Genomic DNA, 22766 nt, shown 5'->3' on the forward strand with positions numbered 1-22766 from the left:
AGAAGTTAGGCCATGTCCAGCCCTTCTCACAATCCATCATTAGTGACCAGTCCCAGCTCACTGGTATATCATCCATTTAACATTTCCTTTTTTTTTTTCCCTCCTATCACACCAAGGCCATGCTTTCCAGGTAGCTAGAACTCTTAGCCTTAATTCTTAGGTGATTAGCAATACATTTTAAGAGACACAGAAATTTCACTAGTTAAGCAGGGACAGCATGCAATTTAAACCACAGCTTTGGGTAAACACATTATCTAGAACGTAGGTTAAACTTAGGCATATATTAGCTGTTTATACCTTTTATAATCATTTTAAAGAATATCAATTAAATTTAAACTGGTCCTTGCATCAGAAATCTTCAGTTGAGGTCACAAAATCAATCCTCTCTTCTCAATCAGATCAATAAGCAAAGGCATTTTCAATTAATAGATTAACTTCTATCATTTAGAACTTAAAAGTTTTAAGTTTCCAGCCAATAAGCCTGGCATACCTGCTAAATTTCAAAATGGTCACAATTTTCCTGCTGGGGAAGTCAAGAAGCAATCCATAGCTATTCACATGTAAACGTGACTATCAACTTCCTGGTGGTACTTGCCTCAGGGCGGGAAATTTCCAAAGAGCTACTTTAAATGGCCTTGGGAAACCAGCCTGTATTTCTTTTTCAGGTTCATCTTCGCCATTTTTAAGGCCAAAACAGTCTCGGGTTTTTATTCTGTACACAGCAAAAAGTCAAGTTCAGCTCAAAACTATGCACACTCGTTTTTAAACTGGCCTTTTCCCTTTACATGTGCACAGAAATCCCGGATGCATTTATAAATTTGTAAAAGCTTTTCAATTACAAGAAGAATTTTAATTTTAGAATACTTGGGGAGGGGGTGACCTGTTTCCACAGACCCTCACTCAGGCGGCCGCCCGACCGCCACACAAAGGAGGGGGGAGAGCAGTCCCCCTCCCTCCACACTTTCACCAGACATTCATTCAGAGTTTAAACAATCCATTCAATTCCTAACAACTTCCCCATTCCTGAGGGAGCTCTAAAGCCTCCCCCAATCTCCTTGAAATGATTAATCACAATACCCAAGGAGCAGTCTGAGTCCACCATAACGTCCATCCAGCAAGTCCACAAAATAAAACGGAAACACAAACAACTAAAGGGCCCAAGAAAGTACAGCCTTCCAACTCCATGGAAGCAAAAAACGAAAGCTAGACGATGGCTGCGCGCCAACCAGCGGGAGCGACCCGCCTTTTCTCAGATGGAGGGGGTTTCTACAGACCTTCCGACTCCGCGGAAGCAAAGCTATACCCCTCCAGATGGAGGATCGAGGCATCCCCCGACTCCTCCCGCCCGTGGCCCCCCCAGTGCGTCCACCTTAGGCCATTTACAGGCATTACAGATTTCAGAAGTGAGCTCACAACACAGGACAGACACAAAACACAACAACACAAACAAGACCTACCAAGGTCAGTCAGGCCCTCCAGACTGGGGGTCCCTCGATGGTGTTGGGGATCCCGGCGAGCCCCCAAAATGTTATGCCCAGATTTCAAGATCCCCAAAAACCACACCAGGGAGCCATTCCGATGCAAAAGCAGAGGGTCCTGTATTGAGCTAGCTAACTCAACCCTGCCTCCTGGCCGACGCAGCGACCAGAAGCAGAATGCCACTCGTGAGAATATCAGGGCTTTAATAGGGGGTGGAGTGAGGGGAGGGGAGCTGACTGTGGGCCCTGCCGATTGGCCAGGCACAAGTTGGGTCCTGAGCACATGGCGGCTGCCCCAACATGGAGGATCCGGGGCAAGATGGAGGGCATAGCCCTCGCCCTTTCAATGCCCAACCCTTTCCTCAGTTTGTCATCTTTGAAATGCCTTCTGCCTCATAGAATCGTCACGGGGACTTAACAGCGATGAGTGGGAAATACTCTGAGAATTAGGAAGTGCTGTGGGAAGAATTATAACAGCTAATATTTGGCCTGAGCTGATTTCCTAAGAGCCTGTGATTTTCTAAACTCCTGCCCCATGTTGATTATTTAAACGTTCACAGCTCTGCAACGAGACAGGACTTCTATTCTACACACTAAGCAGATGAGTCCCAGGGCGGGAATGGCATGCCGAAGGCCACTAGGTACCAAGAGGTACATTCGGCATTTCAACATAGTCTGTCTCCAGGCCCCGCATCCCAACCACTGCACAAGCTGCCTATAAAATCAATGAAGCAATCAATTGCTCAATTACTTGATTGATTGATTGACAAACATGCATTGAGCTATCATGTACCCGGCACCAGCACAAGCCCCAGAATTCAACATTGACCCTGAGTGACAATTACCCTCAAGGATACTGTCTTAGAATGTAGGGAACTGGAAAAGAATAAGTTCCATGTCAGATGGCAGAAGTAGTGAGAAAAAAACAAGGCAAGTTAAAGGGGCCAGAGTCCCAGGGCAGAGACATAGCTGAGCAGGACTTCCGAGGTGAGATGCTCGGGGAACATGGCACAGGTTGAACTGACAGAGGGTAGGAAGGAGGGAGGCAGAGTGGCCATAAAGCTGACAATGGCTGGACACTTCCTTTTGTCCGTGGTGTCCATGGGAGGTTTTAAGAGAAGACAGCTGCAGAGTAAGAAGGAAAAACAGGTTCCAGAGAGAGGAAACAGCAGGCAGTGGCACTATGGGGCCCAGGAGGCCAGTGGGGCAGAGCTTAGTGAGCACAGAGAGTGAGGTCAGAGGCAGCCAGGGTCCTGAGTGTGGAGGCACGAGGGCCGTGAGGTGGAATATGGTGATGACGCAACAATTCATGTAGGCATCCATGCTTTCATTGGCTGTGGATTACAGCATCAATATCTCAAATGTAAGCTCATGGAAAAAGAATTCACTTGGCCAAGCCACTCATGGTACCAGGAGGGAAGCCAGCCAGAGAGAGGACGGAGCTGGTGGGCACACTCAGTGCCCGCTCATAGTCTAAAGGCAACTAACTCACCACGCAGTTTGATTGAAATCATGCTGTCCCTGGTGAACACTATTCACCTGTAAGATAATCTACAAAAGTGCGATTTCATTATCCAAAGGACTCTCAAAATATGTCAGTAAAGGGTATGCAACAGCTTTGTATAGAAACCCTCAGAGACAGTCATGGGAATTGCAGTTTGTTATGAATTAACAAACTTTTGTCCATTTTTCTATTGTGTATACTTGTCAAGTGAGAAGAGCTGATCATTTATCAAAGACCCATTAATGTTTCCAAAACAATTGATGTGCTTTCTCAATAGGAAAGGTCAGGGTCCTTGGAGTCTAACATCTGCAGGCATTCGTCTAATTAGACCTTTAAAAATCTATGAAAAGAATTCATTTCACCTGCCTGTCATCTGCGTTTCAGTTGTGGAACTTTCTAACAAATGAATAGCAGCTGATGAAGTCACTCAGCAAACAAGGCAAACACGATGTCAGATGGTGACTTTGTCACTTAGAAACAAACAGCAGAAGGGATCAGCCAAGACTCACGCATCAGGAAGACACCGCTGCCTTAGTCAGTGGGCCCCGCCTCCACCCCCTCAGAGCGTGTGCTCCCCTATGGCTTTGACCCTGGCACTGGGAACAAGGGAGTCCAGCTTTGCATGTTAAAGCAAAGTCATCCTGTGGCTTTAAGCTTACACGTGCTATCCATTATGCCGTCAGCACGCTCACACAGACTTCCTGGGTAAGAAGGTCCCCAGCACAGCACAGGCTGGACCGAACAGAGTACGGTGAGAATGGAGGTGGGGGGCGGGCAGGATGGTCACAGTGCTGATAGGGGCTGAAGGTCTCCTCCTGGGCGTGCCTATGGGAGGTAACTGGGTAAAATTGTTGCGCTGACATAGAGAAGAGGATGGCATGTTTCCACAGCATCTTCATTGTCCTACGGTCAGTGTGAGCTGTGTGTGTGGTGGGACAGGTGAGGTGGAGAGGACTCAGGCTAGAATCTATCGCCCCTTATGCTTCCCAGAAACCCCTGGGCATTCAGGATGCCAGTAGAACACGATGCTATGGGTCAAGCACTAGAACAGATGGCCTGGGTCAAAAGCCCAGCTCTACCCCTTCTTGGCAGTGACTTCTCACTTTGAGAGGAGGCCTCTTCACCACAGCTCCCCCATCTACAAAAGAGACAGGTAAAATATGCAGCAGCTCCACAGGATTGCTGAAGAATTAGACCAGTGGTTCTCACCCTTCTGGCCCTTTAATACAGTTCCTCATGCTATGACCCAACCATAAAATTATTTTCGTTGCTACTTCATAACTGTAATGTTGCTACTGTTATGAATCGTCATGTAAATATCTGATATGCAGGATGGTCTTAGGCGACCCCTGTGAAAGGGTCGTTCGACCGCCAAAGGGGTCGCGACCCACAGGTTGAGAACCCCTGAATTAGATGAACTAAAGAATGTAAGTCAGTCCAATTACCTCTGGCATATAGTAAATGCTCACTCACCATTAGCTTCATGACCACATACATGACTCATACCCGGCTGGGGGAAATAATAACAGCCGTGCAAAATCAGATGCGTGCACAGCGTAAGAGATGAGCGGACGCGAGTTGAGATCTCGTGCCAGCTGAAAGTGGTGGAGACGCCTTCAACACTTGAGCTGAGAGTGAAAGGCTCTGCTGAGAGCCAGACGCAGAGTTAGTCTCGGGCCCTTGGGGGAGAAAGGGTTTCAATGTGAGGGCACAGGGCACGTGGGGGGTGGGTCTCATCTGGATAAACTCAGATGTGAATCTATCGTCACAGCCAGTTTAACGAACACCAGTCTGTTAGTTTGTGTTGATACTGTCCTGGTGGGTGGATCTTTAACCTTTTTTGTTGTTGTTTTTGTTGTTGCTGTTTTCCAACACCCCCTCACCGTCACCACACTGTTGTCAGTGTCCCTGAGTTCTTCTTTCTTTTTTGCTCCATCCCTCCCCACTCACACACACACTGCCGCCGCCGCCACCACAGCTGTCTGCCTGCTCTTATCTGTGAGGCAGGTCTTTTTCTACCTGATTTAGATGTAATACCTTGTTTCATCTTCAAACTACCCTATACTACAGGTGGTCTTCTTATCTCCATTTACACACACAGAACTGAGGAAAGATTTAGTAAACTGCCAACGGTTCCATGCGGCAGAGCTGGGGTTCCAATGAAGGGAGTCCGGATCCAGCCCCTCTCTTCGCCACTTAGTGACCTTCAACATAGCGAAGGACGACACTGAAATTCTCTACAGTCTGCATCTTCTGACCTTATCTGGGATGGGGAGGAAGACACTAAAGAATCCCTTGGGAAAGTACTGGAAACCACGTGTATGATTTTTAGACTCTGAAGTGGGGGTGCAGCTCACCCACAATCTCATCTTTCTTCCTTGTGCAGATCTGTTCCGCACAAAAAGTGATGACTGGGAAATATTGAGTGTCATCAGTTCCTTTACCCCTCAGGGTAGATTACTGAGGTCAAATTGACCATTTAAAAGCCACTGAAAGGTCTCTGCCCCAGAGATAACGAGGTTGAATAAACAGTACTACCTCACTCCTGCCCGAGGGATCGACTTGGGAAAGAGGCCAGCTGATTGTGCTACAAGATGGTCTACCTTCTGGGTTTTTACAAATTTCATCCTGATGTGCTTTAACTTCTTCTGTGCTTTTATGTTGTTAACTGGAAGTTCAGTCTAAAGGTTCAGCCAGCTCAGGTGGCACAGTTGAGAGGATCTTCAGAGAAGGTGCTACCTGCTTCATTTGCACCCTCCCAGGAGGCCCAAGTGGTGCCATCGGGCCATTAATAGTGATGCTGAGATTAGTCTCTGGGTGACGCCAATGACAGACAGACCTCTCCGCGAAAGTCGCAGTGCAGCCCGCAGGACTAGTCATGACATGCGAAGCCATAACTTTGCTCAATGTAAATGTTTCATTTTCTGACAATCTTTCAAATCATGATTTTTGTCACCCTTTGGTGACAAGTGTCTGAATCAATTATTTCATTAGGATTTCTAAAATGGCCATGATGAAAATCGATCATTCCCTTGGTAGAAAGAGCGTTTGCTTGAGAAATGGACGCGGTGGTTACCTTGAATCACAGTGGGATGGGAAAGGCCGTCTAATACTTGTTTCTTTCCTTCAAATGACCCATGCTCAGGGAAAGGCCTCCGTGCAATAGTCGCCTCCACTGGTGTCAAATGCATGTCGTCAGCTTGTGCCGTGGCTTTCCAATCTGTGAATATAATCACAGTCAAGAAGTAAACACACAGAGGAGAGAGAGAGCTTTTGTTTGTGTGTGTGTGTTTTCATCCATGTGTTTGTTTCATCATTTGGGGGGAAGTGCTCTGATTGTCCCAACTTTGTCCCATCAAATCTCCCTCAAGCTGCCCCCCAGGTCCTCGGTCAGAACCTTTCAGTTGTGAGAATGACCTTGTTCCCGGTCCAGCGAGACTCTTCTCCAAGTTAGAGGACGGAAGAGCCTCCTGCATCTGGAAGCACAGAGCAGGCACAGAGCAGGCACAGGCCTTCCTGTCACTTCTGTGTAGCAAAGCTGGTCTCAATTAGCTTTAAGCCCAATTAAACTCCCAGGGTCACATACAAAACACACGCCGGAAGACCAGAAGGCGAGGAGAAGAGGGCGGACTGGCCGGGACTGGCACAGCGTTGATTTCTTTCTGCCTCATGTCCCGGGCATCAGCGGGGACCACTTGGGGATTTCCACAGCTGACCCCACTGGAGAAGTTTCAGAGTGAAGAGCGTGAACTTTCACCCACATCCGGCAGTAACAAGGTCACCTCCACAGTGTGAGTGGAGACCACATGGGAATCGGCACTCCCACCCAGCGGCAGGGAGGAAGCCCCCGCGGGTGTCAGAGGAGGCTACATGGGGGACTGGACTTCTCCGCCCACAGGGCGGTCAGGAGGCAGGCCCGCCCCCTACAGGGCCAGGTAAGCCACCTAACACAGAGGCTCACATCAGAGTCAGCCTCTTGAACGTCACATGGACATGCCCACGTTTCAACTCAAAAAATCACTCACTATGCCAAGAAACAGATCTCAAACTGGATGAAAAGGAATTCAGACATACCAACATCAACAGGACTGCGATGGTAAAACTACCTAACGGAGGCTTTAGAACAGCCACCATAAATTTGCTTCAACAAGAAATAACGAGCTTAGATGCAAAGAAATCCAAAACCTTGGCAAAGCAATACAAGACAAACACTGAGTCGAATGGAAATTTTAGGACTGAAAAATAAAGGACAGGCGCAGTGGATTATGACACAGAAGAACGGAGGAGGGACAGGAAAGACTCGGTGAAAAGAAAAACAGAACAAGAGGATTTCCCAGTCCAAACAAAGGAGGAAAATATACTCCATAAAACAGGAAATAGAGAAAGAAAGAAATCAAGAGAGTCTTGGGGACCTCTGGGGCTATTAAAGAAAAAAGTAATATTTGCATCATCAAAATCATTAGAAAAATAAAAATGTCATTTTTTTTAAGAAAGGTCAAAAACTGAGAAAAAGAAAAAAAAGCAAGAAACATAAAAACAGAACAATAAAAAACAGGAAGTAGAAAATATAAGCCCTAGTGGCAGCATCGCACCATTCTTCACCCTTCTATGTATGTATCCATTGTTGTTGCAATTAGCAAGTACCTTTTGCACATGAATAGTCATGACTCGAGAACTCTAAGAAAATTATCAACACTCCAAGAGATAGATGGGTAAGTATCACGAGTGGAACCATCACAAATTGGAAAATGGAAACGATGAAGAAACGTATGGAAAATGTCCAAGCACGTTTGTAAGGAACGCATAGAAAGCTAAGGAATAATAAAATTCTATTTTACACTTATTAAATTCACATGCATCTAAATACACGTTAGGATTGAATAAAAAATGAAACAGACAGAATCGCACTAATTCCTTCCCAGTAACATTGCAAATTGGTACAATTTTGGAAAACATAATGGGAATACATGTCAAGAGCGAAGAGAAAGTTATTAATCTTTGACCCATTAATCCAACTCCGGGGCATTTATTCCTGTGAAATGATTCAATGGAGGAAGTCTCTCCAGAGTTGACATTATTTTGCCAACACGGGCCTTAATTGAAACCAAGCTCATAAAAGCCATTTTGCCTCAGTCCTTCTGCGTGGAGCTGCTCATTGGCTGACCGGCCGGCCTAGCGAAGGGGTGGGGAGTCAGCAGGTCCCCTCCCTAAAGCGCCTGGGCTCCCAGCAGCCCCAGGCTTACGTGCAGCTAATTGGGAAGAAGCAACGAGGATCCCGGCGAGCACTCGACCACGGCTCCTTGAATAATTTAATTACAGATCCTGCCATAGAGAAATCAGCTTAATTATAAAACAGTAGCACCCAAGACTGTTATCTGTGACATAATTGGCCAAACTACTGAGTTTGAAAACTACAGAAAAATGAGCTGAATAAAGAGTGGTTGGAAAGGTCAAGATCATTATCACCAGCTGTCACTAAGAGCGATGCCTCTGAGGCGGATTTCAAGAAATTTCCTGAGCAAGGTCATCCTGGAGAACTGTTTTCCTGTTCAAATGGAGACACACACGCACACACACCTGGGCACAGCTCTGCAGACATGAGGCAAACCTCGGCAAACTAAGATGGCATTCTTTCCATGCTCTGCAGCGCCATTGCCTTGGCTAAGGGGTTCAGGAGGTGGGTGGGGACCTGGCTGCAGAGGTGGGGCGAGGCCTCTCCTGCCTCCCTCCCTGCACCTGGCTCCCGGGACCTCCCAACCTGGACGCACACCACGCTCACCACCAACACCCTGCGACAGGTCCCTTGGAAACACCGCACATATGGCACTTCTGAACATTCCATTAATCACAACCAACGTCTCCTTAGAGCAGTGGTTCTCAACCTTCCTAATGCCGCGACTTTTTAATACAGTTCCTCATGTTGTGGTGACCCCCAATTTCATTGTTACAAATTGAACATAATTAAAGCATAGTGATTAATAAAAAACAGTATGTAATTATATAGGTGTTTTCTGATGGTCTTAGGCGACCCCTGTGAAAGGGTCGTTCGACCCCCAAAGGGGTCGCGACCCAAAGGTTGAGAACCCCTGCCTTAGAGCATCAATCGACTTAAATCCCAAATGCCATCAGCCCCAGTCTTATAAGACGTTACCATGTCACCCATCCTCTGTGGGTTTTCCCTCTCCTCCTTCTCTGCAATGAGACCCCCTCTCTGCCCCTGAAGTCAGCTCTTTCTTCTTCGCGTCTTCATCAGCCCCTGCACACGCCACAGTGTCCTCTGGGCATGGCTTCTCCCTCTGGAACGCCCCCAGCGGGCTGCCCACAGCGGATGAATTTTCAGAGAAAATGCCTCAATCGCTCACTCTTTCTTCCTTTGCTTTAAATGAGCTGCTTGCTTCCTTTTGTTTCCCATTTTCTCCAATGATGGTGAGAAAGCAAGATGGATTGCAGGTGCCACAATCCATGCTCAGGTGCAGGTTCGACTTATCCGGCCAATTGATTCTTCCCTAAGTCCCTTCTCCAGGAGGGAAATGTCTGGTGGGCCACCCTAACCCCCCAAACAAAGAGGCAGGCCAACCAGTAACTCGGGTATTGCTCTCCGCTAATGCTGGCATTCTAAAACCTCTGACACTGGGACCCGGCTGGTGTGGCTCATTGGATAGAGTATCGGCCTGCAGACTGAAGAGTCCCAGGTTCAATTCCAGGCAAGGGCACATGCCTGGGTTGTGGGCTCAAGCCCCAGTGGGGGGTGTGCAGGAGTCAGCCGATCAATGATTCTCTCTCATCATTGGTGTTTCTATCTCTCCCTCTCCCTTCCTCGCTGAAATCAATGAAAAAATATATTTTTTAATGAAACCTTTGACACTTGGAAATGCGACATGGAAACCTGACGTGTGCTCTGAGAGGAGCGTAGTGGCTAAGATGGATGATTCTGCTTAAAACGAGCTTTAGTTTATCAATATTTTGATTTTCATATTTCAGCGTCTAGGTATCTCTGATTTTCCAGTGGCCATTTCTGTTCTTCCTGGAGCCCCTCATTTTTTTGCTGCTCTTCAGTCTTTTCCATCCTCCTCATTTCTCCCCATCACCGTTTTCCCTCTGCCATCAGGTGCGCCTGCATTTCAGGATCTAATCTGTTTGAGGAATCACAGAAACAATGCCGGGCAGGGAAGCCAGCACCCCGGTCACGGCTTCTGTCGGGCTGCCTGACACCACGCCCAGTTCTGAGTAGACCTAAGAGTCGGTAGGCGCTCAAGGCATCCGAGGGTCTGTATTCTGAGATCCTCGGCCTTGCAGGGACCCTCAGGGGCTTCCATCCCCAGCAGCACCCCGTCCCAGTGAGATACACAAAGGAATACTCAGCCGTGGGGGAGAAGGCAATGAGCTGCTGTGTGTAAGGCCCATCTGCGTGGGAAGAGTTGTTCAGAGGCAAGTCCAAGAGCACTTAATGAGAAAACAGAAATAACATCAATCATAATAACATAAACATTGAATTTAGAGGGAGCACTATAAATAATTCCCAATGTTTATTGAACACTCCAGTTGCTTCGACAATCCATAACTACAATCAGTACTTGGATTGATATATTTCATGTCATGAACTTTATGGTACAAAAGCTAGTTTCATCTGGCCGGCTCAGGAGGCCACAGCTCTATTCCCGGTCAGGGCGCATGCTCCCGCTGCGGGCTCCACCCCCAGTGAGGGGCGCACAGGAGGCAGTCAACCCATGATTCTCTCTCATCATGGATGTTTCTATCTTCATCTCCCTCTCCCTTCCTCTCTGAAATCAATAAAAAGATATATATTTTTTAAAAATGTAGTTTTACCCATTCTTCTAAGATTATAGAATACAGAAATGAAATGCTTCCTATTTTCTCCAAAAGCTCACTGAGCCACAGGAATCCTGAAATATTTTGAGCCGTGAATACCAACGCTCTGAGAGGCTCAGTCCCTCTCCGCCCTCAGGACTGAGGAAGGGACGTGGCAAGGAGGCCCGCCAAGCTCTAGCGCGCGCCTTCCATTGTGCTTCTCCTCAGCGGAGGAGGAAGCGCCATGCTCTGAAAGCATAATGTTCTAGAAGGGGCGCATTTTCTTCAAAGCATATGTGTTTGAATTTTTCAAAAGTAAATGTTGATGAAAATAACAGAAATAAAGAAGGTTTATAGAGCAGGAAGGATTCTAAAAATCGATTTTATGTCCCTCTCCCCCCAGTGATCTCTGAGTAGAAATCTAGATGAAGAAAACACTAGAGGGGCAAGTACACTTTCGTTGAACTAACCAACCTACTCCCACCCCCTGTTCTCCGGTGATGGACCAATGCCACTGGCCGGAATCTATGTCTCTTTAATGAGCACGAAGACTCCCAGGGCCCGCAGAGCTTCTAAAATCTGCAAAGACCATGGAGAGAGCTTCCTAATCAGCGCTGTTTGCTCTCCAGACTCCTCCCCTCCCTGACTACTCCCCTCCCCTGACTCCTCCTCCCTTCTGACCCGCCCCTCTGCTGACTCCTCCCCTCTGCTGACTCCTCCCCTTTCTGACTACTCCCCTCCCCTGACTCCTCCTCCCTTCTGACCCGCCCCTCTGCTGACTCCTCCCCTCTGCTGACTCCTCCCCTTTCTGACTCCTCTCCTCTCCTGGCCCCTCCCCTCTCCTAGGCTTCTGTTCTCTGTGTTTTCCTTCTTAGACAATAAAATATTAGTATAACTGGAAAAGTAAGGAGAATGGAGCAAAAGGATTTTTTAATTCTGGTGACAACAGGTATAAACACACACGTACATGCACCTGGAGAGGAAGAGAGAGCTGGGAGGTTGTGAGCACTAGCCTTCTCCAGAAACTTTGTGAAATCAGATGAAATACATTTTAAGGTTTTTACAAATAAAATCTTGCTTCACACTCTTCAAAACGTCCCTTTCCCACAGGGAAGCATGCCGAGTGCTTTGGGTTCACATGCATAGCCAGGATTCTCACGCGAAGAAGACACCAGTGTCTCATGGCCTTTCGCCCCTTCTCGGGACACCGTGCTTCATGTGGGGACCCCAGAGCACCGGGCCTGAGGAGGGGGGGCCTGTGAGCCCGCCTGTGGCCTCGCAGGGCCACACCCCTGCCTTTCTCTCCACATCACCCCCCACGGCTGAGGACTGTGTGAGTGAACCCAAGGGTGTGACAGGTGTGTGTGCCTGAGACGGGGCCTGAGCTGTGGGTGGGTCTGTGTGCACGCATAGGTGCGTGTGCATAAAACCTGGTCCACACGCCGGAGGCTGGAGAAGCCAGGTGGTTTCAGGACTCCGGCTTTGCCCTGTGGTGTTATTCCGCTTCCTTCCTCTTGTGCACTGTCCCCTTTGCGTTTGCGATGTGACTGAAATGGGGCAGATGAAGACAGCAAAGCCTCCACATAGCGCTTCATAACATCACCCCCAGCTGCCCAGGCTCTGTCCCCGGGAGGAGAGAAATAGCAGCCTGGAGCTGAAAACAGGGTGTTGCTCACTTTCTGATCTCCCTGCCGGAAATCCTGTGAGCTGTCTGCAGCTCGGCCCGCAGGGCCTGGGGGTACTTTGCCTCTTGGTGGAATGAGGACGATGGGGCCAGGGGCCGGAGAGCCCGCCTCGCCCCGCCTCGGGCCACCAAAGTGTCATTGCCATCCCGTCTCCCCAGAATGAAGGCCCCTGCACCGCTCCGGGTTTTTGAATTTTCTTGTAAAATGTGCTCATACCTCAAGTGTGTTTTCCTCCTCTGGCTTCTCTGAATATTCCAGGGAAGGTTCATATGAACAGGCGCGGCTCAGAGCACAGCGCCCCTGCGTGGGGTAGAACTCGCGCGTGCCTGTGTTTTCTGTTCTGTTCCGTGATTGTATCAAATGGGGAGGAGAGGGAACCGCCTCCCCTAAGAGTGCCCGTCCTCTCACTGCCTCCAGCAGCTGACGGGGCTGTTTGGGGTTTGATAGGATAGAAAAAGGTAGTTGAACTATTGTCACTTGCTGACAAGCAGTTTGTTCTATAAGAAAACCTAATATAGATTCGATATTATAGAACAGGCCATGTGTATTCAATTGGTTTTAGGAAAGAGGCGATTTAGACACATAAAAATAGGGTGCAATTTCTTTTCCAGGAAATGAGTTACGGTTTCACCCTTGATTGAACACACTGGTTCTAATTTTATTTCCCCCAATAAAATAGAAGATTCTGCGAGTTGGATGGATGCTTCCCGTTTTCCTGGCCCAGGTAGTTGTGCATTTCTGCTGAAATGAAAAATTACCACATTGGGTATTCTAACGATGCCACCAAAGCCATAGTAACCCCACTCATCCCCCTCTCCCAATCCAGGACCCCTCAGGGGATGTTGGACTGCTGATTTTGGCCCGATCCCCGCAGGCCAGGCCGAGAGACCCCACTGGTGCATGAATCCATGCACTGGGCCTCTAGTATGCATATAAGATCTTTGGTTAATCTCTTCCCGCCCTTGCCTTTCCCCCTTTTCTCTGAGATTCATCAGTCTGTTCCATGTTCCCATGCCTGTGCGTTGAGCATCTGCCCCCTGGTGGTCAGTGCGCGTCATAGCTACTGGTCGAATGGCCATTCCTGTCATTCTGGTCATTTGGTTGTAATGGTCGCTTAAGCTTATATATATATATATATATATATATATATATATATATATATATAAATGGTGGCTCACAATGGGTCACGGGGTGGTGGGAGAAATGGCCAGTTCTAGACATGCTTTGAAAGTCAAGGATTTGCCCGGCCGGCCTGGCTCAGTGGTTGAGCGTCAACCTATGAACCAGGAAGTCATGGTTTGATTCCTAGTCAGGGCACATGCCCGGTTGCAGGCTCATCCCCAGTAGGGGGTGTGTAGGAGGCAGCCGTTCAGTGATTCTCCCTCATCATTAATGTTTCCATCTCTCTCTTCCTCTCCCTTCTTCTCTGAAATCAATAAAAACCTATTTTTTAAATTTTTTTATTTTACTTTATTGTTTAAAGTATTACTATTTTTTTAAAAAAGGAAGTTGAGGATTTGATGGAGTATATATATGGAGTATGAATCAGTGTTTCCCATAGTTAACAACTGGAAGCTATGGACCAATATCTAGGAGCTGGAGGGGAACTGACAAGTTAGAGTTCAGTGAATGCCACAACACGTGCTCCCTGAGGGGCAAAGACCTGAGCAGAAGCTGTCAGGATACCCTTCACGAGAATATTCATAAGGAGCTTACAAATCTCTGAATCAGACTTCTAAGTAAAAGCCAGAACGGCGGTATTGTACTATAAAAGGAGTAACTGAGAGTTACGAGTTTAACAGATGATGACTCAGTCATTGGCTTGAGCATGTCTCTACACAAAAAAACAAACAAATGGCAGGTCTTTGAGAAGTCACACAATTTAACAATCAGTGAGGTCACCTCGGCTCGGACACAGCCTTCATGAATGATGTAAGGAGGAAAAGCAGCTTGTATTTGGGTTTTCAATATATTTTATTTTTAACACTGATCATTTTTACGCCATCAGCTGAGTCACATCTCTCTGGGAATGTTAGCTTGTATTAGTAAGCTATCTTTGAACAATGTCTTTAAAGTAGTTTATAAAGTAACATAAATGGAAATATATGCTTTCTAAATGTTCAGGAAAAACGAAATGAGTAAATAATTAAAAGGAGGATACATACATGATAAGAAAGAAGTAAAAGAGAAAAAAATCACCCAAATAGTGACAAATAGAACCATATGCATTCTTTTCTTTTATGATAGGTGTGGTTCTTAAAAATATTTCCCAAATATTAGGAGTTTACCTATTAAAATGATGTTAAAGAAGATATCAGATCATTATGGAGGGGGAATCATCTTGACATTTAAGCAAATGCAGAAAGTATTTCAAAAAAGTAGGATTCAAATTTTATAAAATGTATAAATATATACACATTTGTACCATAAAATTAAAACATTGATTTTTTTTCTTTTAACTCTTAATCATAAGATTGCAGGAGGGTCTTCCTTCCCTTATTTTTACATTTTTATGCTATGAAAATGAACTTCCATAAACTTGCAACAGCTTTTTTTCAGGATAGAAATTTCATTTTGTGTAACTCACCTTTTAGAGAGCAGTATTCTAATTGTAATTGTTCAATAAGATAATAATTCAGAAGCAGCATTTAATTGCATTGTAAAATTAAAATAGATATGTCTGTCAAGTGTTCCTTTATATCATGCACAACATGTAGATGGGAGAGTGGTAGAGGTAGACGCCTTGGCTCTGAGGTGAGTGGACGTTGTTCTGAATTCCACCGGAAACATCCAGAGGGTTCCATTGTGAGCTGAACTTTGGGTTGAGTTCAAAATCATTAGTATCAGCACTTCCAATGTGAACTGACAAGATTGTGATGTGGTCCCCTTTCTGCCCTTACATCTAACTGATGATGAGAAAATAAAACTCCAAACGGCAGATCCTTACTGTAAGCACGACTCTGTCCATCACAGCGCCCACTGCCTGCCTCTGGGGTCTGGGAGGAGGGGTGTGAGGTCAGGAATCTATTAGAAATGACGTCAAGTAGCCAGAAATGTAGGGTCCGTAAGCAAATCACTAACAGCAAAGAGCACAACATGGAAATATTAGAAAATGCAAGCGTACTCCTCTCTTCTCTACAATCAATTCAGTGAGACTCTCCTCCGAGTGGAGAGGGCTTCATCGCTTCGCCAACAGCGCTTTAAATTATCGCCCTCAGAGAAGACAGTCTGCTCTTCACTGTCCTCGTCCCTCGGTGACATTGCTGAGCGCCTGGTGACGAGGGACTGAACGCTCTTCTCTTGGATCCAACCCAATAGACCTGGAAACGCAGCGGAAACTCCGGAGGACGGGGAATGGGAAGCATTAACAGGAGTGACTCTATTTCAAAATGTAGGCGAGCTACCGAAACAGAAGACGCTGGTGTGCCAGTGTGTGTCAGGATCAGAAGCACACACAACCGCAGTCATTTAAGAAAGTACATTTGAAATTGATTGGATCTGAGCGCTCACCTCTGGGCAGGCACGCCGTGGCATGGGCCCTGTGCCAGTCATGATACACTCCGCAGGCTCGCTTCATGACGCCCGCAGAAGACTGTGATGTCCAGCCAGACTCACAACAGCAGACATGGAGTCCATGGTTAGCAGGAGAGCTTGCAAGGTTAGTGTTTTGTGAAATAAATACTTGGGGGAAACCAGCATATGGAGAGATTGTAAATGAGCGATGAGAAAAGAAAGAGCCCTGGATGGCATGGCTCAGAGCGCTGGCCTATGCACCAAAGGCTCTCGGGTTCGATTCCCGGTCAAGGGCATGTACCTGGGTTGCAGGTTCTGTCCTGGCCCAGGTGGGGGCAAGTGCAGGAGGCGCCAACGGATGTGGCTCTCTCACATTTATGTTTCTCCCTCTCTCCTTCCCCTGCTCTTCCACTCTCTCTAAAAATCGTGGGAAAATATCCTTGGGCAAAGATCAAAAAAAAGAAAGAAAGAAAAAAGGGGTAAAGCATACATTATTATTGCCGATCCCCTTTCCATTTCATCAGGTAAAGCCACAGAATTCACCAAAAGTGTATTCTTATACCTGGAATAGCCTTCACTTCACGCATTGTTTAGGCATTGCATACGTTTTCTCATTCTAAGTTTTAAAATTCAACTTAGTGTGTGATGATTTCTTCAGAAAAACAGGCAAAATGTCTATGAGGACAACACTACCGCCACCGGGGGAACGCCTGACCTTTTACCTTTCTCTTTTATGAATTTTACTTTTAAAATATATGCCAGGGTAAATGTGTTTCTACAAGCCCAGCTGCTTAAACACATTTGAAATTTAATGGAAGAAACGTTCCAATGCATTCATATTACAAGGTGAAACGAAGGACAAAAGTAGTGTCAGTCTTGCCAATAGAAATCTGACAGTTATTGGAATGGTGATAATAATCCTGGTTCCACTTCTGTTCTTTCAATATAAAACAAAGCGGAAACCAATCCAGCAATACATTTTGGTTTCTCCAGTACTATGCAACAAGGAAAAATATTAAGGTTGTATTGCTTTTACCTTTTCTTTTTTTCTGTTTCATTTTTCTTTGCATTGAAATTACTTATTCAACTTCATATTCTAAACGATGATATTATATTCTAAGTATAAAATAATTTTCGTATAAGCCATGTGAAGGCAAATTCCCTCTTTCTTCTCTCTGTTTCTGGATGTGACTACATGTCTACCATTTTAAACAGAATTTGGGATTATTCATGGATAATTACAATGAAATCAAAAATCAACATCAAATAATAGCAAACACGGTGTAAAGAGAAAATTTAATACCAGGAAACTGACCTATGAAAATGACAGTGCAGGTAACTGTTACTCGAAAATCAGTGAGAAAACAAAAGTATTTACTCACTCTTTATTTCCATCCGATTTATTTTCTCCCTTTTCACACCCCCTGAAAGCGGGGACCAGACCTCTCCTTCATTCCTCTGGAAGTCACCACAGAGGTGTGACTTCAGAGTGTCATTGAGACACCCAGGTGCCAACTCGGGGCTCAGTACCAGCTCCCACATCCTCCTTCTTCTCCCCCTTAATCTAGGAGAATGAAACAATTCAAAATATACATTTTTTAAAAGACAGCTTTGTTTTGATGTAGCCCTTCTTATCTGTTTTTTGCATTTGTTGCTTGTGTTTGGGTCTCATACCCAAGAAATTACTGCAAAGACTAATGTCAAGAAGTTTTCCTCCTAGTTTTCTCTTAGGAATTTTATAGTTTCAGATCTTATGTTTAAATCTTTTACTGATTTGGATACTTTTCTGTATGGTGTAAGATAGGGGTCCAATTTCCTTCTTTTACATGTGAATGTCAAGTTTTCCCAACACCATTTGTTGGAGATTATTTTTCACCATTTAGTGTTCTTGGCACCTTTGTTGAAGACAAGTTGACCATATGTGTGTGGGTTTATATCTGGCATCTCTATTCGGTTTCACTGGTCTATATGTCATAAACAAGTGGGATTAAATCAAACTAAATTGCCCTGAACAGCAAAAAACACAATCAACAGAATGAAAAAAGGCAATCCATGGAATGGAAGAAAATATCTGCAAACCATATGTAACTTTCAGGGTTCTGCAGAGAAATAGAACCAATAAGGCATACAGTTGACCCTTGAACAAATGGGGAGATTAGGAGTGCTGGTCCCGTGCAGTCAAAATGTTTGACTCTCCAAAAACATAACTTCTAATAGCATGCTGATGCCTGGAAGCCTTACCAAAAACCTAAACAGTTGACTAATACATATTTTGTATGTTATGTGTATTATATATTGTATTCCTATAACAAAGTAAGCTAGAGAAAAGAAAATTATTAAGAAAACCTTAAGGAAGAGAAAAGACATTAACAGTGTTGATTGGGGGAAAAATGCACGTATAAGCGGACCCATAAATTCAAACCCATGTTGTCCCAAGGGTCAACAGAATATATATTATTATGAGAACTGATTGTGAGGAATTGGCTCACTTACTTAGGGAGGCCAAGTCTGAGTCCCACAGTCTGCTGTCTGCAAGCGGGAGACCCAGGGAAGATGGTGGGGTCATTCCAGGCCCAGTCTGAAGGCCTGAGAGCCAGGCAGCTGCTGGCATTAATCCCCGGCCAAGGACAGGAGGAAAGACATATCCCAGCTCAGTGGGCAGATAGGAAACAATAGAGAAAAATCTGTCCTTCCCGCACTTTTGTTCTCTGCACGCCATCAACGGATTGGGTGATGCCCACCCAGTCTGGGTAGGGTGTTTTCCTTGACTGAGTCCCCTGACTCAAATGCTCATTTCATTCAGAAACAGACACACCCAAATACTGTTTAATCTGTGCACTCTTGGCCCAGTCAAGTTGACACGTAAAATTAGCCATTACGCTATATATTTCATAAGGAGTTAATATCCAAAATATGTAAGCCAGCCCTACGACTCAATGGCAAAACAAACAAACACAAATAACCTATTTTCAAAATGGGCAAAGGACTTAAACATTTCTCCAAAGAAGACATGCAAAGTCCCAACAGGTGATGAAAAGATGTCCAACACCAAGGTTATCAGGGAAATGCAAATCAAAATTACATTCAAATAACTCCTCACAACAGTGGGGTCTTTATTACCAAAATAAAAAACAAAAGATGGCAAGCGTTGGGGAGAATGTGGAGAACATGGAACCCTTCTACACTATTGGTGGGGATGTAAAATAGTGCAGCCATTTTGCAAAACATGAGGTTTCTACAAAATTTTAAATTTAAAATAGAGCAGTCAGATGATCCAATAATTCCACTTGCTTATATATATGCAAAACCATCAAATTCAGGATCTCCAAGAGATATCTGCACTCCCACGGACAGCATTATTCATGATAGTTAAGTTATGGAAACAATTCAAATGTCTATGAAATACACAACTGAGTATTATTCATCTTTCAAAAAGAAAGAAATACTATTTGTGGCAACATGGATGGACCTGGAGGATATTCGGCTTCGTGAAATAAGCCAGTCACAGAAGGCAAGCGCTGCATGATGCCTCTTATATGGGGTCCCCACAATATTCAAACTCACAGAAGCAGAGACTTTGCCTATCAGGGGCAAAGGGAGCTGCTCAATTGGTACAAAGTTTCAGTTATGCCAGGGAGGCCCGTTCTAGAGTTCTGCTGTGGAACATGGTGCCCATAGTCAGTGACACTGTACTGTGCCTTGAAATGTTGTTAAAAGGGCAGGTTACCCCCAAAAGAAAGAAAGAAAAAGAAAAAGGACAGCAGGCTCATTTTGGAGTTGATGCAGTCTCCGCCTTGACTGTGGCGATGGCATCACGTGTGATGCGTGGACAAAAGTAAAGGCTGCTTTGGTAGATAGAGGTCCGTTCACGCTGGCCTCCTCCCTAATGCGACATTATCTTCCCAACTGAAATGTGTTCTCATACCAGCTAGTTTCTAGCTTTTTTTATTATTATTATTTTAATGTCAGTGGAGCTGGTATCGATTGGTTTCCAAACCCTCAAGTACTTCCTCTCTGGTCCTCTGTAGGATAAGTTGGCTGGCCCTGCCCTAGAACAATGCCGTCTTTTTTGGTCATATTTTATGATAAACCAATATATCCACATGAAGGGTCTAGGGCAGAGGAAGGGACGAGGAGGAGAGTGACTGTCCCTCAAGGTCGTGCCCCCGAAGATGTGCGTTTTTCTTTTGTCCTATCTCGTAAACCTGAACTTGGCCAAATGACCACACTTAGCTACCCAGTGGACCGGGGGGTCTTGTCTGTGTGCTATGAGCTGTGAGCCCCGGAGCACGACTCAGAATCCCATCGCTCTGTGCAGGTGAGACTTGCAACCCTCGGAACGAGACCGAAGGCCAGCCTCATTTTCATTCCAGGAAGAATCAGCCCAGCTCAAGGGCACCGATGCCTCCATGTTTGTGATGCTAAACAAATGTTTTTATTAAAAAGCGACAGCGATCCTTTTCTAAGTCAGCACCCGGCGCTGCTTCCGGGAGCCCTGACATTTGATGATTGTACACAGTGTCGACGACCAGTTGCTCACTGCATTCTGATTACTTTACAGTTATTCTGGGATTACATCTACAGGGCTTAAGCTGGTGAAATCCCCACATCGTTAAGAACACAAGGAGAAAGCTGTTAAGAATGCATGCACAGCAGCCAGCGCAAGGCCAGCAGCCCTGACCCTGGCTTATGCACTATAAATGACTCTTTCATTTTAATTTGTTCAATGCCAATTGTTTTCATTATGAATCTACTATGGAATTTTTTTTAAAAACATTTTTGAAAACTAAATGAATAAGAAGTCAGGTTTTACTATACTAATGCAAACTCCCTAAGCACTTCTGTGTATTTTTTTACGCAACTCTCATATACCTCTGTTTTTATTCATAATTGCATTCAGAGTATTGAAACCTGTGTAAAAACTGGACATAGGTAATAGTATCATCAAGAAGCATTTATAGCTCATAGTATCAGCCTCTTTGAGTTTGGGGCACAGACTGATTCCAAAAGAGATCGGTTAATAATTCCTCTTCTGCCAATTCCATTCCCACTGACACAACACCAGAGCTTTCCACATTCCCATGACTAAGTTCTCATTATATCCATCCAAACATCATTCAAGAGAGGGGGTGATACAATGACATTTTCAGACCAAGCCTGTGAGGACGTCTATAAAAGAGCTACGGTTGCACTTTTAAGGGTCCTCCCAACGCTATAAAGCCACGCCAGGAACTCGTCCGAATTCACCTGTAACACCTACGCGTTAGGATGAACCCCCTCCTCACAAAGCACTTTTCGTGGACCTACATCACTGTTTCCCCACTTTGGGAAGATCCTTGCCAGGGAAGTTGCTGGGGCATCTGCTAAATAAAAAAATCACACATTTTTAAACTCTGTGTGTCTGCTTGTCTACAGAGGACCATGACTGGTCCAAGATTGGGGAGTATATTACCAAGTCCGTGTCTCAATTAGCAAAAGATGGAATTACCGGGGGGACAGGTGGACGGTGCTCTGTCTAGTCTAGTTGCTCAGCAGGTGCTCCTCCTGCAGGCTCCCCCTCCCCCACCTCAACTCTCCTGAGGCAGGCAGGGTGCTCTGACTTCCCTGAGATGAGGTCCAGGCTCATTCTCACCCACAGCCATCGCTTCCTTTTGCTAACGTCTGACTATCGCTATCAATGACAGGCCGGGGCATGACCGTCACCAAAGGGGGACACGCCCTCTCAGCACGAACTCAGCAACCTTTGATACCTACGATGTTCCAAGATAAAGGAGAAAGGAACTACATTAAGGACCATTACCCAATTTTTTTAAGTAATTGCAAAATCTAATATCAAGTTTAGAGAACAGTTCATGACAGTGGGATCCTAAGATTTATTTTTTTTACAGAGGAAAAATAAAGGAGCAGTGTAAATTAGAAAATGGATATAATTTGAACATCCATGAAATTATTGGGTAGTGTTTTTGAAATGTCTCAATAGACATTATATTTCTTAACACACTGACAGTAACTCTCCATTTCCAAGATAAGAAAAATGAGTTTCAGGAGCGGTAAGCAGCTCGCAACATTAACTTAGCTAATAAGTGATAATCAGGATATAAAGATACTGACCAAGGAGAGGTGCCTGGTCCAGGGAGAGTCAGGGAGCCTGGAAGAAGTGTCCACTGAGAGGTAGGAAGGTGTGTGAAGACAGGCCTGGCTTCTTCTGTGAGCAGAGACGTGGTTCTAGGATGAGGATCACAGGACACACTGCACACTCCTAACCTTGACCTCTGCCCCCCTTCAAGGGGGCAGCAAAGCTGGAAGGGAGGTCTGACTGGGGACAGCCGTCAGGAAGGCCCGCCCCCTTGGCTGTCGCAGGCCCTGTGTCGCTGCACAGTAGGTGGCTGATTTAGTTCTCATTAGACTGTGACAAGTGTGCACCCTGACGTGAACTGGGAAATGGGACTTGAGGTCAGGGCTGGAGGGTCTCCATTCATTAGAATCTTGACCTCAGAGTCAGAGGAAACTGGTCTGACATTCTCAGAGTTCACAGCTCCATGCCAGACAGCCAGGCATCAATCAAATAAGAAACTTCATCTGCGGGAAAAGTCCCTGACCCTTCAGCCTGCCTCAATGTTCATCATGTTGAAGACCGGAAAGAAGCATGTGGGGCGTCACCATTGTTCTCTGCACCCGCAATCAACTCCAGTGTGAGCCTGAGATGCCACATGAGCCCTGGTTCCTGGTACCCACCTGGACGTCCCCATTAATGGCCACAAATCAACAAGTGACTCA

This window comes from Myotis nattereri (genome assembly GCF_964212035.1).
Source record: "Myotis nattereri genome assembly, chromosome: 11".
Classification (NCBI taxonomy): Eukaryota; Metazoa; Chordata; class Mammalia; order Chiroptera; family Vespertilionidae; genus Myotis; species Myotis nattereri.